At 43.8% G+C, this 17,970-nt stretch overlaps 1 long non-coding RNA gene across 5 annotated transcripts in view; it reads right to left on the bottom strand.

The window, feature by feature from the left end:
- Positions 1 to 105: 105 nt before the first annotated feature.
- LOC119708687 overlaps positions 106 to 17,970 on the bottom strand; it is a 52,185-nt gene continuing 34,320 nt past the window's right edge. For 3 of the 5 annotated variants that reach the window (XR_005259144.1, XR_005259140.1, XR_005259142.1), the window contains 2 exons: positions 11,776 to 17,959; positions 106 to 9,941 (listed from right to left, as the gene is read on the bottom strand). This is a non-coding gene — a long non-coding RNA (uncharacterized LOC119708687). The remainder of the gene's footprint in view (positions 9,942 to 11,775; positions 17,960 to 17,970) is intronic. The other 2 variants (XR_005259143.1, XR_005259141.1) reach the window with 2 other exon arrangements.

The raw sequence follows: 17,970 nt of genomic DNA on the forward strand, positions 1-17,970 counted from the left end.
TCTGTCATAAGGGCACCTGTTGTTGGGATCACTGCTCTCCTAAACACAAGCCTGGACACCTCCTTCACTTCTGTACCTACAGAGGTCCCTCGGGTATGTCAAGTCCAGGCAGAATTGGATCCCTTAACGAGTCCAGGGATTTGTATGCATGGGTCAAATTCCTAGGAGAACCTTGTTGGTAAGTCATCTCCACCCTCTGGTACCCAGCTACATATCCAAATATGGGCAACAATATAAAGTTCCTAATTATTCTTGGTTTATAGTAAGAGAAAGAAGAGTGTAAATTATTTATAAGTTAATTATGGTTAAATAGAGAACTACCAGGTTTGTAGCATGCTGTTCATTTTTATGGGCAATGCATTTCAGTTATTTATAAATAGATTGGAAATCCCAAACATGTGATTTGGATGACACAGTAAAGCTCAGAAGTTGATCACCCCCTAATTTCAGCACGTGAAGGTACACTGCAGCCATCAGGGGCTGTCACATCATTCCAGTTTGCACCAACTAGAGGTAAGTACTTCCTTGTCAAAGAGATGCTGGATTTGCCTCCATGCTGCTGATGCAGCAGTATCTGCATTTGGAGATGGTCTAGAAATTATTGTGACTGGGGTCTAATTATGCCCAAACTGCCAGGTTCTGACACATTTCAATTTGAGTAACGGATCAGCTTCCCTCACACTATCCATCTTTCCCTGTTCTAGGGAGGAAAATGTAATGCTGGGTCCAGTACCTTTCTGTCTGTTTTCACTGCTAGTCTGATATCCTTCAAGCATTTAAAAGTTTTAGTAGTTTCATCTGATTCTCTGAGGATTTGAAATGGAATAAGGTCTAGGCAGTTTAAAGTAAATAAAAAACTCACCCAAGGTTTGTCCTAAGTAGTTTTCACATTGAAAAGACAGCCATATGCTGAAATAGGTTCTGACGTAGTGCTAGAAAGTAACACTTTTTTCCCCGTGTACTAAAGATTTACACATTTCTCCTTCCCAAGGAGCTCTGTACAGAATGGAATGCCTTTGCCTGCTGTTGGAGTAACTGGCAGTACATGCACACATGGCCTACATTAATAATTTGAGTAGAGACTTTCACAGAAGGCCTGGAATTCTGCAGAAGGTAGAATATGTAGTATAAAAATCCATTCTCTTCCATTTAAATGAAATAACATTTGTGTCGTGGTGCTGGAAACACAAAGCCAAAGCTTGCAGTGAGCAGACACTGATGTGATGCTTTCTACTACCCATATGTCTCTCTTAAATTTTTGCTTAGTGTTACTTTACGCTGCCTTCTGAAATGTCTTTTTCATTTCAAAAAGGAAAGTGATATATCCTTCCTTTCTTCCAGATAGTCTCATAACCCCATGGGGTGGGGTGGAGATGGGGGGGGGGGGCATTTACACAGCTTTTCCACTTCACAAAGTGACGAGAGAAGTATTGCCTCTGCAAGAGGAAAATCTCTGGGGAAAAAAGTATAAACAGACACATTATGCTCATCAACTCCCAAGAGGAGATGTGACCCCTAATTGCCTATGAGACACTACAAAGCTCTTCTCCTTTTGAAACAGCTCCAAAAGTTGCTGCAAAGTACTTCCTGAGATCACCAGTGTGAGACCAGCCTCCAAGGCTGAGCATCAGTCACCCGGGAAAACAGCCTGGAAGTGAAAATGCTCCAAAAAGCTAGGAGCTGGGGCTGCACTAACCTCCACAAACCAATTTTAAATTGGAATAACAACATGGATTATTACTCCTGATTTTGTCAAGTGCAAGGTAGCTTTATATTAGCCTAGTATAGCTGTTAGGATTATTAATAAGTAAAATTATATATTATTGTTCGTAATTTCTTAGGGGAAGAGTGAAATAAAGATTGTCAAAATCCTATATGCTAGGATGAAATCTCTTTGACATGATTACCACATATTTTTAAAAGCATTCCCACAGTTGTAACACCAGAAGGTGCTCTAGATCATCAGCTACATTACCAGTTACACAGACTCCGGATACCCCTGTCAGATCCCAGTACAGGAAGGTAGGAATTTTGCTCTGCCACAGCAAAAACCAGGAACTTCACCACTTTGACAACTCTCAAGCATGGCTTTCGCACAAGATATCAGGCAAGACTCGGGGATGTCAGCACAAATGTCAGGCTTACAGGTATGCAATTAGCACCTTGATTCTCCTTTATATAACTTTAAGCCAACACAATGAAAAATTAGTAATAAGCTAGATATTCAGTCTGAAAAACAAAATTATGTCTCCTCTCCATTTGCTTTGATTTTTTTTCCATTAAAGAAATGAAATTAGTTGGAAGTGTCACTGGAATATTCTGAGGGTCTACTAAGTGCCTGCTGTATTTGTTGAGTTGCTCAAATGGCAACAGAAAGTAATGTAAAATATTATGCTCCTGAGGCCATGAGCTGAGATGGCTGGTGACGGAGCTTTCTAGAAGAGCTTTTAGGTGATAAGCTACTATACATGTCATCAAGAAAGAAGCTGTTTTAGTCAGTATAGCTGAATTTATGTATGCTTGAGAAGGATAAGGAATAAAATAATTCAGAAATTCTGAAAGAAATTCCAGCTTAATACATGCCATCTCTGTTTGGGGGGAGGGAGTAATTTTTATTTTATATGCTTTAATATAATATGAAAATCCTCATTTACAGGTTTTTAATTATTTTGCTTTAAGTAATGAGAAAATTCTTCACCCACAAGGTACGTCGGCGATGCTGAAAGCAGTGGAGAGGCTTTCCTGGAGCAGCACCAGGCACAATGGATGTTGTCCTTATCTGTGCTGCCATCTAATGGCGCACCAGCCTCTGCGGGCGTCGCTCCCGGGAGCGAGTTACCTAAAGGCAGCTTTGCGTTTCCCTTCCTAGAGAGCAAGGTAACAAAACCAGCGCACGCGTTACCTCCCGTGCCTCCCAGAAACGGGGCAAAATCCAAGAGATTAAACCATCACCATATTAACTCACACTGCATAAGGTTTGAAACGAAGTTTGAGAATATCTATGTTTTCGTTTGAATTTCTTAAGACTGAGGAGAATAAGCTTTATCTCTGTAAATGTGGATGAGAACTTTGCTTAACATTTTAAAAGCATTTTCCAGACCTATTGATCCCAACATTTCCCAGGGGCAGGCTTCTGCATTTCCCAGATAGGACAGACACTAATTTCTATTTACCCTCTCAAAGAACCATATAATTATAGAACATTTTGGGTTCAAAGGGACCTTAAAGATCACCCAGCTCCAGCCCTCTGCCATGGGCAGGGACACCATCCATTAGACCAGAATGCTGAAAGCCCATCCACCCTGGCCTTGAACACTTCCAGGGATGGAGCATCCACAGCATCTCTGAGCAATCTGTACCAGTTTTAAACCATTATCACTTGTCCTGTCACTAGGACCCTGCATTTGGCCTTGTTGAAATTCATGAGGTTGCCATGGGCCCACTTCTGGAGCTTGTCCATGTCCCTCCCCATGACATCCCATCCCTCAGACGTGCCAAGTGCACCACTCAGCTTGGTGTTGTCTGCAGACCACTCTCAGCTCCAGCATAAACCAGGCAGGCTCTGAGTGGTGTTTGGGAGCATGGAAGGCAGGGATAGAACAGCAGAAGTACAAGGCATCAGAATGAATGGGAAATTTAGGTAGTTTAAGTCAAACCCAGGAGACAACCATAACTGATCAGCATTCCTCCAAATTGCTCTAGTTGAAAAAGCAGAGGTTAAGGAGGCTTCTGAAATAATGGCTCTGAGATGATACTGAATGTGGCATTGATGAACTATGATAATGCAATAGGAAACTATAAGCATCTTTAAAGGTGACAGAACATAGAAAATTGATGGTGCCTAAAGGAACAGAAAATCAGATTTAGATCATCCTAGGTAGCATTTGCTCTGAGAAATGCTAAAAGGGTGAAATCTGATTATGGATTACCAGGCTGAAGGCTGGGAGCAGCTAAAGCCCCTAATCCCAGAGGAAGAATGCAGGGACTCTAGAACCCATTTATACATTGATCAGGAGAAAAAGCAGGCTGTGAGGGTGTAGTGAGACCCAGGCTGTGGCAGGAATACCAATAACAACAAACTCTTCCTGCCTGGTAAGGCTGTGCAGCCTCCCAGAGAGATGTCCCTAGGCCCTAACCACTCCCAAAGGAGCTGGAGAACAGGAACCAGAGGCAGGGCCATCATACACAGGCACAGTCTGAGGAAGGAAACGGCTGGGGATACAGCAAAGCCCAGAGAAGTAAACTGGAAGAAGTCCAAAACCAACACTAGTGTTGGGACAGGATTTTTGGCAGAAAAGCTCCCAAAGCAATAAGAAAGTATCACCACACACATATATTTCATGCATTTAATACTGAGGCACCTGGTAATATTCTCAGAGGCCTTAGACAACGGGCCTTCAAAATGAATTTGTTAAATAACATGCATTGCATGTATGTGAGCACACTTACTAATAACTGTGCCTGATCTTAATAACTCTGCCTGCTGCTTTTGCAGAACAGGAGTCACTGCTTGGTGTTGAGCTCTGAGGAACTACCACAGCAGGTGATATTCAGATTTCCCAGTCATTTCTAGACTGTGCTTCTGTACTCACAGGGAGAGCTGTCACCAAATAAAACATATATTATATATATGCTATATATAATTATATATTCCTAGGGGTTTTTTTCTGCTGCTTCTCTACCCTTATAGGCTGCTTCAAAGTAGAAAAGCAAAATACATACATATCTGTATTCAGAACTCATAAAAACCTCACAAACACACCACATTTTACTGGTTTTCAGTAGCATGTTGGATTTTTTTTTCCATTTTACAAGAATTGCAGAGGATGAAGAACCTCAGCTGAACTTTTACAGACTGGAAAGTGCAGGGAAGAATCCCAGAACCTGAGATCCATGCCTGGGATGAATGGAGTCACAGTACTGCAGGAATACTCATGTTGGATGGGCTTTGGGTGGCCTCCAGTGCAACCTCCTGCTCCACGGGGTCAGGGCACTATCCATTCAGGTCCCGTAAACATCAGCAGTGAAAAGCACATGGTGCTTCTGGGCAGGTTGCTCCAATACTTCATTATTCCCACAAATGCATCAATAATTAAGTAAATACCAATGGGGAGATGTTGACACATAATATCAGAGCAGCTGCTACGTGTGTGGCTACACTCTTAAAGGGTACCATTCCCATCTTCTTACAGTATGTTTTTAACTCATAGGCATGTGCACTGAGGCCAGATTTCAACGTACTAATAGTGCTAACTTGTCATTGGTACTGAATTATATTCTTGCTCTAGTTGGAAGGGATGTATTTCATTTAAGCTTATCCATTCTACCTCTAAGAGGTAAAGCCAGAAAGCTTTATTACTGTGTTGAGAAGTAATAAAGGTATATAGACCAACAGAGAAATTATTGGTGTGTAATCCTCACATTTGTAGCTGTGTTTTCTCCAGAATTCCCCAGCCAGAAAAAATCAGGTTGAGCTAACGTGGCACCCAGACCTGTGCCTGCAACCTGGACATTACACAACTATGCCAACACACAGTCTTCTGCTTCATGTTGTACAAAAACCCCAGGTTTATTGAAAATTGTTCTGCATTGTTGGGGTAGATTGGAAGATTTGCAACAGGTTGTCAGTGAAAACCGGAACATGTTGTTATGCAAAGGTGCTGCTGAAACCCAGAAGGAAGTGAAAGAAGTTAAGCCCAAGTTCCTTGTGCTGGTACAACTTGGTGGATGTTGAAGCACACAGGCTGGCTTGGTGGTGTAGAAGACCAGTGTTACACTCAGTGGTGTCTGTTTCCAGACTGTGAATTCTGTTCATCTAGGACCCTTGTCTGCTAGTGGGAGAAGTCTTTCCAGGCACTGGGAAAAATACTCAAAATCTGGACTCAACTGTGTGGTGTTACATCATAACAGTCCCTGCCTCTTACTGAACAATCTCTTGAAGGTAATGAGTCTTCTTCCCCATTTCTGTGATTTTTGTCTTCCCACCATCACCCTTCTACTTTCTATTGCTAATTACCCTCTTTTTTAATTTGGAGTTTGTAATAACTAGTGTTAATCTAAAAACCCAAATAATTTATCCTGGACTTCTCAATAAAGAGAAATGGATGCATTGTGTTTGTTTTATTTTGTTGGGTTTTTTGTGGCTTTGGTTTGTTTGGTGGTTTTTTTCCCTATTGTTAAGGTGACTTCTGAGCACTCACAGTCATGGTGAAATGCAAGAATTCATGGACATCACATATTGCAAAGTTTTTTAACCCAGAAGGCAAACAAAAAGTACTCAAAGCTCAACTGCACTTGAAGCTCATTATTTTTAAGCCAATCTTATGCTACTTTGTAGTCTAATTCACTATATTTTAATGCCAAGCACTGCAGTAACTAGCTAGAAAGAGCACTCCTCCAGGGGTGTGGAAAAGAATACACCAGCCAGATGTCGTCCCAGGCCAGAAAATGACGCAGGCAGCACACAGCAGGGAAAACAGGCTCCAGGTCTGAGCTGCCTGGTGCAGTGCCTGCTGGGCATTGTGCCAGAAAACAACAGCCTGAAGCAGTTTTCCCAGTTCTCACTCCTGTTCGCTCCTTTTTTCAGCATGTTTCCATGTTAGCATTTTACAGATGAAGATTTTGACCCACAGTCCAGCACTCAACGTGTTGTCTTCCCTTTGTCTTCTCTCTCCCAGATGCCAGATGGTTAGTCCCTTTTTAAGCAAAGAGATTTGTTTAATACAACAGGAAGTAAAGGGAAATGACTTTCCAGAAGGACAAGGGAGGAGAAATATTTATGAAGACACAGTATTCCAGAGCCCTAGGACAGCCCAGACCAAGATGAACATTTTGCACACCACGTTGTTAGGTGAGAAGCCCAGTGATACCTCCAAGCCCCCAAAGTCAAGGGAAGATCCAGTCAAAGACACTGATATGCAGCAGTTTTGTAAAGGTTTTGGGCTCATCACAAAAGAAAGAGACAGAGAATCAGCAGGGTTTGAGCACCACAACCCAGGACTTCACTGCCTCAGTTAAGGATCAAATGTGCTACTAGAAAAAACTATGTACTTGGTATGCTACAGCTGTGAGACATCAGTAGGATCCTTTTCTTGGGACTGGTCAGAAATTTTAACTAGGAGAAGATCAGCAGATACATTACCCAAATCAGGTGCAATTTCTGTCTTCACATATGTCCAGCCCCATGGTTTGGTGATCCTGGTTCTTTCTTGTGGCACAGATTAGTCCACCCTGTGTCCAGGCCAGCTCCATCAGAACTACCAATTGTCGCAGTTATGCCCTCTTTACCAGACAGAAGCAGAAATTTGTCTGCTGGTCTCAAGTTTTCATCAGCTTCATCAAAGCATGAGCCTCAGCCACATTTTTACCTTGGCTATCCAACATGCTAAAATCCCAGATGAATCACTGAGAATCTGGTGCCATGGCTAGCTTATGTCAATCTAAGCATGAGCTGCTGTCAAGGGGAACAGCCCTGCCTGCTCCTGCCTGCTCCCATCACCTCTCCAGTACCAATACTGGCGCCTGTCTATGTGCACAGTCAGCTCCACCAGCGAGCTGCTTCAACCCACTCCATGGCCACATGATTATCAGTGCCAAAATGCATTGAGGAGCACCAGCTTGGGGACTGAAAGGGAAGCCTGTAGTGGACTGACATATTTTGTTCAAGCGCCCTACATGATAACTGTGTGTGCAGTTAAGTCTGGTACATCCTGACCCTATTGGTGACACTGTGCATAGTTTGGACATCCCACTCAGCACTTGCACAGGTGGTCCAAAACACTTCATGTGTCAGACATGAAGGACACTTGCTGTGAAGTCCATCTCTGTGTGACCGCTAAGACCACTGAATATGCAGAGACTGTACTGGACAAGTCTGACCACTCAGCAGGATGCACTGGATGTGCCCATTGCTCCCAAGACACAGCAGGATCTCTCACCTATCTATGGGAATGGCAGCTCCTCCTAGGACAACACCACCTCCACCAGTGATTCTGCCTGCAGCGTCCCAAATTTCCTACCTGTGGTTGACTGTCCATTTTCAGGATTGTCCTGAAAGCAACTGCTGTGCCATCAGGTGAGTCAGACACAGATGAGTCAACAGTAAATGCTACCTGAGACAGGGAAGAGAGATGACTTTGACTACAGAGGTTTTTAATCTGACAACAAAGCCTTCCATACATCCAGAAATTGAAGCTACTGAAATAAATATAACAAAAATGTGTAAGTAGGAGGGTCATCCATTGTTAGTACATAGCAAGCAGCCTCCATTTCAAGTTTTGAATCAAGATTTTCAGCAAAGCAATATTTGGCCTTGATTGAGGCATTTCTGAGTGCAGTGGTATGTGTACAGAGACTGTGTATCACAGCATGTAAAACCCAGACAGCCCTGAAAGACAGGCTTGAGCAAATCTTCCTGCTGTTATTCACAGAGGAATTGCCCCTAATTCTTCTCTGCACCTCCCTGCCAGGACTTGGTGAGACTGTCATGGGGCTCACAGAAGGGCGTTTGCCACTTACATTTAAAAAGCCATAATTGTTAGAAACTGGCAATTAGGATGAGTATACAGGGTCATCTAGTGACTCCTCAGAGAGCATTAACATCCACAGAGAAGCTGGGAAGGAGGGGAAGAGTCACAAAACAGTTAGGAGGAAGAAGAGGGGTCATGACTTGGGAAAAGCAACTTAAACTGAAGGAAGGGGACTTCCTTGATTTAATTTACCAGAGCTCACAAAGCAGCCTAGCTTCCAGCTGATGCAATATATGTTATGCAAATGCAGTATAACAAATTAACATTATTTGACTGGAAATGAAGTATTTTCAAGATTCATTAGACTTATAAGGAAAAAAAATTAGATTAATCTTCCTGAGCAAAGATAGAATTGTGGATTCAGAGCTGATGTTTGCCATGTCAAGTTATTTATGTATAGACGCTAGTGGAATTACTTGAAGGAGGAAGGAGAAGCAAACAACCTTCAGCCAAATGTAAAGCACATGCACTGCACTGAGCACCATGCTTCCCTCAATGTGTTCTGCATTCCCTCAGTTTCCATTTTATCAAAGCTTGATTGAACTCAAGGCTCACAAGAAACATGGGATTGACTTGCAGCAAAAGGATATTTTCCCCTTGTTTTCCTGTGCTGTATACAAGCAGGAGCAGTGAAAACAATGAAAACCAAGCTGCACCCTTTTGCTCTGCACAACTTCCTGAAATTTCTCCTGAGCCAGATAAACCAGGCTACAGAAAAACACAGGTCAAGGTTAAAATGTCATCTGCTAGGATGCTGTGGAATTTGGGAATGGTCATATTTTCACACCATCTGCTTCTTTACGATAAATTACTTCGTGACCTGGGTCTATAATAAGATGCAATGGGAAAATTTAAGATGAATATCCTTCTAGCCTTCACTAATCTCACCAGAGAAGCAACAGAAGTCTTGTTTTAAACTAAGAAAGGACAAAGAGCACTAAAAGCTGCACGGGAAATGGCCCAGAACTGCAGAGGATTTGGAGAAGCTCTCAGGGCTGCAGGCAGAGGCCCGGCTGGGGACGGCAGAACCAGCTGCTTTGTCACTGCCCTGGGGCTGCAGCCGACCTTCATCCAGAGCAGCACATGTGGCAGCGCCGCCAGACCGGCCCACCCGCTCGGATTAACCAGTTCCAATTGCGTGTTTGGAATAAAGCGCAGGAACTTTCCTGGAGGGGATTAGCGAGTGCCTGCAGTGCCTGTCCTGACCTGAACGCAGATCTGAGGGCATCCCTGGCATCGCAGCTGCAGCGAACAGCTGAGGAGGGCTCACGTCTTCATCGGGCACCAACCAAAAACGTGGCAGACAGGACGGCACTCTGCGGAGAGCGGTGCCAGCTGGAGGCTTTCATTCCCACCCCAGTTGTCCCAGCCTGAGGTCACTACGCTGCTGCCACTCACTTCTCCAGTCGCCCACTGAAGGAACAAAAACAGGGAGCTGTGTCATGGGATGGGAGGAAGGCCAACGCTCTGTCAAGGCAGCAAAAGGACAAGCCACTGACAGAGACCCAAAGGGAGCCGCGACATCCCAGAGATGATGTCTGCCCACAGTCCAAGAAGAGCCCAAATCTGTTTTCATTTAAACCAGTTCTACAGCCTGGAGTAGAGTGGGACTCAAATGCATTTCATGTGGCCTACACAACCTGCTCTGCCCTGCAGGAGATGACAGACAAACCATGAGTGGTTTGCAGCCTCAGAGCAACTGCAGATGCCCAAAGACCAGGGCGAAGCCTGCTTACTTCTTTCTTTCTGTGACTCTTCCCATGGCTGGCTGGATCACTTGGTGGTTTCTATGTTCCTTCCCTGCCTTGAGGCAACATCAGCTTCTCCATACAGGCTGAACAGGCTTTGCACACTTTCTCTAGAGTCTGGAGCAGCTTTACGAACCTTGGAGCTGTGCAAAGGTACAGGAAATGTCCTGCTGGTTGCTGCCACCTCCCAGGATTCAGGGTGATGGTCTGTGAAGCCAATCAAGTGGAAGGCGGTGGTGGCAACCTTCAGAAGGAAGCCTGGGGAAGGGGGCAACCTACTCGCTACCAAACATTGCAGCATCTCTGTGGGTTTTTTCTTGTTTTCTCATGTTTTCTGCTTGTGTCCTGCTAGCACCAGTCTGTGCAATTCTACAAATTAAAAGTTGGAGTTTTTTCAGGTGAATCTTGGGGAGTTAGGAACATAGCTCCCAAGAGCATAATTTGCTCAGCCCAGAACTGTACCTGTGGACTGATGACCACTGTGCATGCACACTCATGAGCACTGCAGCCTGCTGACACATTGCTCCTCTGTAGCTTTGGGACAGGAATACATTAGTGCACACCAAAAAAAACCCAGGATTAAAGGAAAGCTGTCCAACAGAGGGATGTTGCACTTAAAGTAATGTTTGGGGTCATCCAAGGAAGACAGACAGGATGGAGGGCAGGTAGAGCATGTACAGCATATTCCTTATTATCCTCTTGTGATGTTCAGCAATTCACAAAGGTACCAAACCAATGCCAGATTCAGATTGTCTCACCAGGATCTAACACATTACAAACCACAAGGTAATAAAATCAAACACAATGGCCTCACCTTCTTGATAAAAATATGGGAGTGGTTTCTTTACATCTCATCCATCCTTAAGAGATACACGGTCTGAGGCAGCAGAACTGGAAACTGTTCCATAGGAAGTAATATAATCCAAAGTCCTATGTATTTTTCAGCTGCTCAGCCCTGCCCCCTCATAAAGCAGGTATTTCAGTATGTGGCACTTGTGTTAATTGAATGCCCTCTTTAACGCAAATGAGGAAAGCCACACTAAAGTCTCTCAAGGTTCCAGATAAGATCTGCAGCTGGTATAAATAAGCAAAATGTCACTAAGGCCAGAGGAATCGCTCTGTTCCTCCCTCTCCCGCCTCTGCAATCCCTGAACTTGACCCTACATTTCCAGGCTCCGGCGAGGAGCGGAGCCCGGAGCAGGCGCTGCAATGGCCGCTCCCCGCGCCTCAGGCCGTGCCGCAGCTGCAGCGCTGGCCCTGCCCCAGGGGCACGGCGTGTCCGGCGGCCGGCAGGGGAAAAGCCAGGGAGTGTCTGGCCAGGGCGGGAAGGGAGGCCTGAGTTCTTGTCATTTCCTCTGTGATTATTTCAAGATTTTTCAGTAAAAGTCTTTACAGGATGGGTTGGGCTGTCTTATCAGAGCCAGATTTTGGCAGGCTAGTTCCCAGGGAGGCGCTTTTCACCCCGCAGCCCTCAGGCAGAGCCTGCAGACCTTACTTACCTCTCCAAACCCAGCACAGCCCAGCCCAGCCGATGGGCAGATTCAGGCCTGCCGAGGTAGACCGCAGGGACTGCCAACCCTCCCTGCAGGAGGACAGCCTTTTGATTTCATTTAAGAAATAACACTTAGACCTTGGCTGGTGACAGGCAGTCCCGATGGTGCTAATATAAATCTCCAAGTCACTTGCTTCACAAGGGCAATGTTACTCCTTCATAAGCAAGAACACTTGAAACTTTGCAACCGGACTTTGCTTTCCCAATCTGTCTGTTTGTGGCCTCCCATTTTAAGCAGAGCAACAGCCAGCAAAGCGAGCAGGAAACAACAGCTCCTTCCTGCCACACAACCCCAGCCATCCTCGCAGCGAGCCTGCCTGCCCTGGGCTGGCCTTGGGTGCGGGCCAGCGCTGACCAGCATCCCCCTCTGAATTGGAAACGCACAATGGTTTGGGTTGGAAGGGACTGCTAAAGGTCATCTAGTCCCACCTACTGTTGCCATTAAAGCTAAGTAAAAGACTGAGAGAGAGATTATCCCAGCTGAATCCCAGTAAACAGCAGCAAAGCAGTAGTTCTGTGGCAAATGTGATAATGAGTTTTTGTTTAATCATTTCTAAATTCTCTACACTTCACATATGTGTTCCTGTTGCCTTCAGTGATAGGACAAGGGGTGATGGTTTTAAACTAAAAGAGGGTAGATTTAAGCTAGATATAAGGAAGAAATTTTTTACAAGCAGGGTGGTGAAACACTGGCACAGGTTGCCCAGAGAAGTTGTGGATACTCCATCTCTGGAAGTGTTCAAGGTTGGATGGATCTCTAAGCAACCTGGTCTAGTGGAAGGTGTCCCTATCCACAGCAAGGGGGTTGGAAATAGATGCCTTTTAAGATCCCTTCCAACCCAAACCATTCTTTGATTCCATGAGACAGCTTCTGTTAGGGGAAGGGAAGGTGCTGTGCCAAAGATGGACGACAACAGAAAGCATTTATTTGAAGAGAAATATAATAGTAAAGCAATTAAATCAGGAAGGTACCAACCATTTTTAAACAGAAAAAAAATTTACAGAGAGAACTCAAAACACAGTGGATTAGAGGTTTAGTCAGCATGAGGGAGGGAGGATGGAGGGATAACAGAATTACAGGACTATAGTGCAGAAGAGGTTTTTAACATCCACATTCATTTTATTGTGCACATGCATCAAAGGTCCCTATGAAGATATGTAAAACCATGTGTCCTGATTGATGAGAGCTGCGTTAACCTACATCCCTTCCCCTTCTCCATGGGCTAGCCTTTGCAATCCCACTGCTACATTATACTGCTTTGCTGGATGCTCTTTATCTTGGCTGTTACAAAGCCCATGTGGCACAGCAATACCAGGCCCTTTGGTATTTTCTGGGCTTTCCCCTGCCCAAGGGTGCACTGTTTGTGAGGATGCCAGAACTCCTTCTCTTGTTCTGTCCATAATACACTACCTGAAGGGTCTGGCCCTCTGCCTGGGCAGCTGCAAAGAATTAGCCCAGCTGAGGTTGAGCACACAGGGAGGGAGTGTGGGCAAGACTTCTTTTTTGCCATTCAGTCCACTCAGCCTTCAAGAAACCTTGGAATTAAAAGTCCTAAGTACAAGTGTTGAAAGAAATTAACTGTAAGGTCAGTGCTGCTTGTGGGAATCTTGGTTTCACTGATGCAGATTAGCATCACTTCAAAAGTGCCTTGAGAGGCCCTATTTTTTATTTTTGCCTTGCATCCCATCCTTGGGATGTCTTTGGTGGTTCATATTAACTTACATGATTTCCTTCATATTAACTTACATGATTTCCTAAGAGTTATTGTGTCTTTTTTCATTACAAAGAACTTTAGGTACTCTTGCCGAGGGATAACCTGTTTGTTTCAGATGGCTTTGCTGATTCCCAACATCAGTTTTTCCTAACATGAAGCTGAACAGTACTTTGTGTGCAAAATTTTCCTTTCTACTTCGTTTTCTGGCTGTACTGGTACACATAGATTTTAGGTATTTGTTTGGACTAAAGCATTTTAGAAAGTACATTTCCCATTCATCCTCAGTTCATTGGTCTTAATCTTCCACAGAGCTTCCAAAAGTTGTAACAATTTAATACTGGCCTTGAGAAATTCTGAAGTGCCCAAATGCTCAGGATTTCCAGAAAAAAAAAGTCTAATTATAAATCACTCCCTGCTGAAAAGAGAGGCTTTCTAAATAAGTTCTATAGCATTATTCTTAAAATCATACCTGAAAAGGGCCTCAAAAGTACCCCAGGCTACTATCTTTCCCACAGCAAGGTCAGCTATGCACTTTAGATATGTTAACCTCTTAGCCAGTTCCTGCAAGGATAATTACTTGCTGATGACCAAGTCACAAAGTATTTCTCCCTGGACAAAGCAGTAGATTATTTATTTCATGCCCTGCTGTGGCTTATTTTTAGTAGTTCTCATGTTTCATTTTCAGAGCTGACAGGAATTGATTTGAGGTGAACTGGATTATAGCTGCATACAAAGGGGTTCAATTTCATGTCTGGCAGGAAGCGATATAAACTGGAAAAGGAAACCTACTTGCAAAAGGAGGGAAATACAAGCTTTGCTACTTCTTCCACTGTTTTTTTCAATATTGATTATCAAGGATACCTCCATCTTTTTGATCGTCTTCTAGGACTGATGCACAAATCTGCCCTGTGATTTGTCCCTTTGCCAGCATCCATTTATTCAGGGCACTCTTGTTCCCCTCCTGGTGTCTTCTCAGGGCTAATACCAGTACAAACCTGGCTCTGAGGATCATCACCATTATTAACACCAAAGGAAAAAAGCAAGAGATGTATTAGTGAACAAGATGGGGAGAAGTGCATGTCCTTGTTCTGTCATGGAGAAAGTCTTTGCAATGTTCTTGCTCCTACTTGCCATTCTCCTGATGAATCCATCCACCCTGACACAAATAATCTACAAACAGCAAACAAACCCTTTCTAGTAGTCTCGCTTTACAGGAAATAAACAATGGCACAATTACTCACTAATATCTCTTAGAAGTCACGCTAATTGCTTCTGCTGAAACTCCAGGCTTCCTTATCAAACCTGCCAGGTTGAAGTAGCTGAAAGTCTATAAACCAGTAAATAATTAACTTTGAAGATTTCCTTCTTGCATCTCCTGGTGCCTCTTTTGCCTGCAACAGTGAATGGCAGAGCAACAATTCACAGGATTTCTGTGGAGAGCTTGTTTGTTCTTCGTGCCACCTTGATGTGCGCTTTAAATCAACTGAACACTTCCAAAGAAATTAAGCATGTAAAAAATAATCAAGAGAGCAGGGTCTGGACATGCTGGGGACATTCCTCCACCTAGCTCCTGCCATGGCAGGAGTGAGGGCTGCCACGGCAAGGGGGCAGTACCAGCCCCCCAACCACATTTCTCTGGTTTGTTTGTAACACATCCTCTGGTTTGCTTGTAAGCATCCTTTTTCTTCTTGGCAGGAAGATGCCATGGGCTGACATTTGGGCCAGAGCTCCCGTCTGAAGCAATGACTTCTCTCTGATCCATTGCACTTGAGTTCCATGAGGAAACACCAAAAGATGCTCTCCTTCCTGAGAAACATCTGCCTTCTCCTCCTCTCTGTGGTTTAATTAAAGCATTTTAGCAATTTCTGCTCAGCAGTTTCACCCTGCAGGAACTCTGTCAGCTCCAAGATTTTGCCTTAGGAGTGCAGCCATTTTGGGTGTTTGCATGGGCATCAGGGCCTACCCCTCATTTACTTTTACCAGCTCAAACATGCTTTAACCCACAAAAACTCCTTAATGAAGCTGCACATTCTTAGCAAACCCATCTTGTTCAAGACTATACTGGTACTTTATCATTCCAACTATCTTGTTTTCTGATAGGGCCCCAGTGCCTGCCTGCAAGCATGTTTGTTTACACAAGGGATGCTGGTGCTCTGCAAATTTCTTAGTCCTGACTCAAAAGAGCCACTGCAAAGGTACAGCAGTGGGAGGAAGATGGGGTTTTGTACCTTACAAACAGTTCATGTGCTTATGTTCACATATGCAGCCATAGGCACTGCAACCTTTCCCAACCTGCCAACCTGAGTGGGTCAGTAGTGATGGGATCATCACAGAGAATAATGCTAAAATATGCCTCATGAGTGACCTTCATCAGTGATTGACACATGGTCCACAGCTGCTCTCTAGCAGCAGAGACACACAGGACAGAAAGTCTTCACATAAGGTCCTACTCCTTTTGGAAAGGTCTCCCTTCCCTCCCAGAAGCTGATCTGTAGCTGGGGCCTCTGGCAAGAAACCAACAGTACAGGGTAATACTAATGTATTTGGGTACTGATAACACTCCTGCAATGACCATTCTGCTTCCTCACACCTCTGTTTGCTACCAAACTACTCAAAATTTGGAACAGGAGACACTCTCCTCCTGTGCAGCAGCAGAAAATCCATGCACAACAAGGAGATCTGAATCCCCTGGGGCAGGAGAAAAGCCAAAGCAGCTGCAATGCCTGTCCCTCTAAGGTTTCACCCACACTCCACAATTCCATGTATATAAATTAACTTATTAAAGCAATTTAAACCTGTCTGAAACCATTCCCTGGCAGAGAATGGCCCACACCCTTATTATTGAAGTCTCAGCCTCTAAAGCAGCATGGCTTCACCCAGGCTACCCACTGGAAAGGGCACCTGGCATATGCTAATTCCCAAACCTTAGCTCATCCTCATCTGGGTGACCATCTTTGCCTCAGGCCAAAAGCAGGCTAGGAACCACTGTACTGATTTAGATGGTTTAGCTCCATGCCACACAAAAAGCTCCCTGATGGTACTTAGTTTGACACAAGACATTTTTCTCAACCAAATTTACCTCCCTACTGGACCGTGACACCTACAGAGATGATGTTTGATTCTGATTTCAGTGACCCTCTTAACTGACCATTCTTAATGAAGAGAAGGCATTTCTATGGATGTATGTTCTTTGTGGATTTCTCAGGTCAACCTTAAAAAATCCAATTTAATCAATCAGTATGACCAAACTTGCCTTCCCCATAAGATACTGCTTTACATATAAAACAGCCCACCTGGTGCTCTCCACATTTGGGACGGAGGAAGCTTGCAGCTGACCTGTAAAGCATGTTATAGACTTACACCTTTTTGGGTTCTCCAGAAACCAGTCCCTTGGAGTGCAGACCTGCCACAATATATGTGAGAATAGCCTGTGGTGCCCTGTGTTCCCCTGGGCTCTGCTCCATCCCGTAGGCAGCTCCCTGCATGTGTGACTTTGCTTGCAGAAGAGGGAGTATCAATGCCACAGAAAGCTGTTACCCATTAGTAAAGGCTGCTTTTAATTGAGGCATGAGAAATCATTTCAAGTAAGTTACAAGTGTTGATCAGTGGATCTTCTAGCAAAATCCTTTAAATGAGCTATTCCTAGTTTGTTTCAAATGGTAGTACAGAGTTTCAAAGCACTGAATGCTGAGAAACTAAAATACTTAAGGGTAACTATGGGTTGCATTATTAAATATATTGATATTTAATCAGTTATTATAAATCTCAGAAGAAGTGCTTTAAAAACCTGAAAATAAAAAAAAATAGTCAAAGAATATAAGAAGGGCTGTCTTCACTGTTTTGTGTACAGCATACTTTAATACTAGGAAGATGCTGCTAGATCAGTATTAAACATGCTTTCTGTACACTAGTGATTACATGGGTATAAAGATGAAGGGAATTAATGTCACCAAAACAGCACAAGTTCTCCCTTTTCTCTACAGAGCTTTCTGTCCCCTGTGCTAATTGTGCTTTGCAAAGGGCTGAGACACTTTGCTAGAAAGCTTGAGGGAATTCATTTTAATAAACAAGTTTAAATTTTAATAAGGATGGTAAGAAGTTTGGTAAATGTTTTGGGCAGGCAAAGTGATGGCATGAAATCTGAGAAAAAAAAATATACACATGTATATACATCAAATACCCTCTGGTACTACAAAGGGAGGAGAGAAATGATTTTCAGTAGTATTTGAGCAAAACCCCCAATTATTAAGAAAAGCACCAAATGACTAACACTGACTCACTCTCTTGGCATGATGTCCGTAGATTTCCTACTCCTATTTGTAGTTGTGTTCTGGTCTGGTTATGATATGTTGTCAGTAGAGTGGTTTGAAAAGTGTTAGCCTGGGGTCCAATAGTTCTTTTGTGCCATTCAGTATCCTAAAAAATAC

The sequence above is a fragment of the Motacilla alba genome, chromosome 1A, assembly GCF_015832195.1.
Source record: "Motacilla alba alba isolate MOTALB_02 chromosome 1A, Motacilla_alba_V1.0_pri, whole genome shotgun sequence".
In the NCBI taxonomy this organism is placed as follows: Eukaryota; Metazoa; Chordata; class Aves; order Passeriformes; family Motacillidae; genus Motacilla; species Motacilla alba.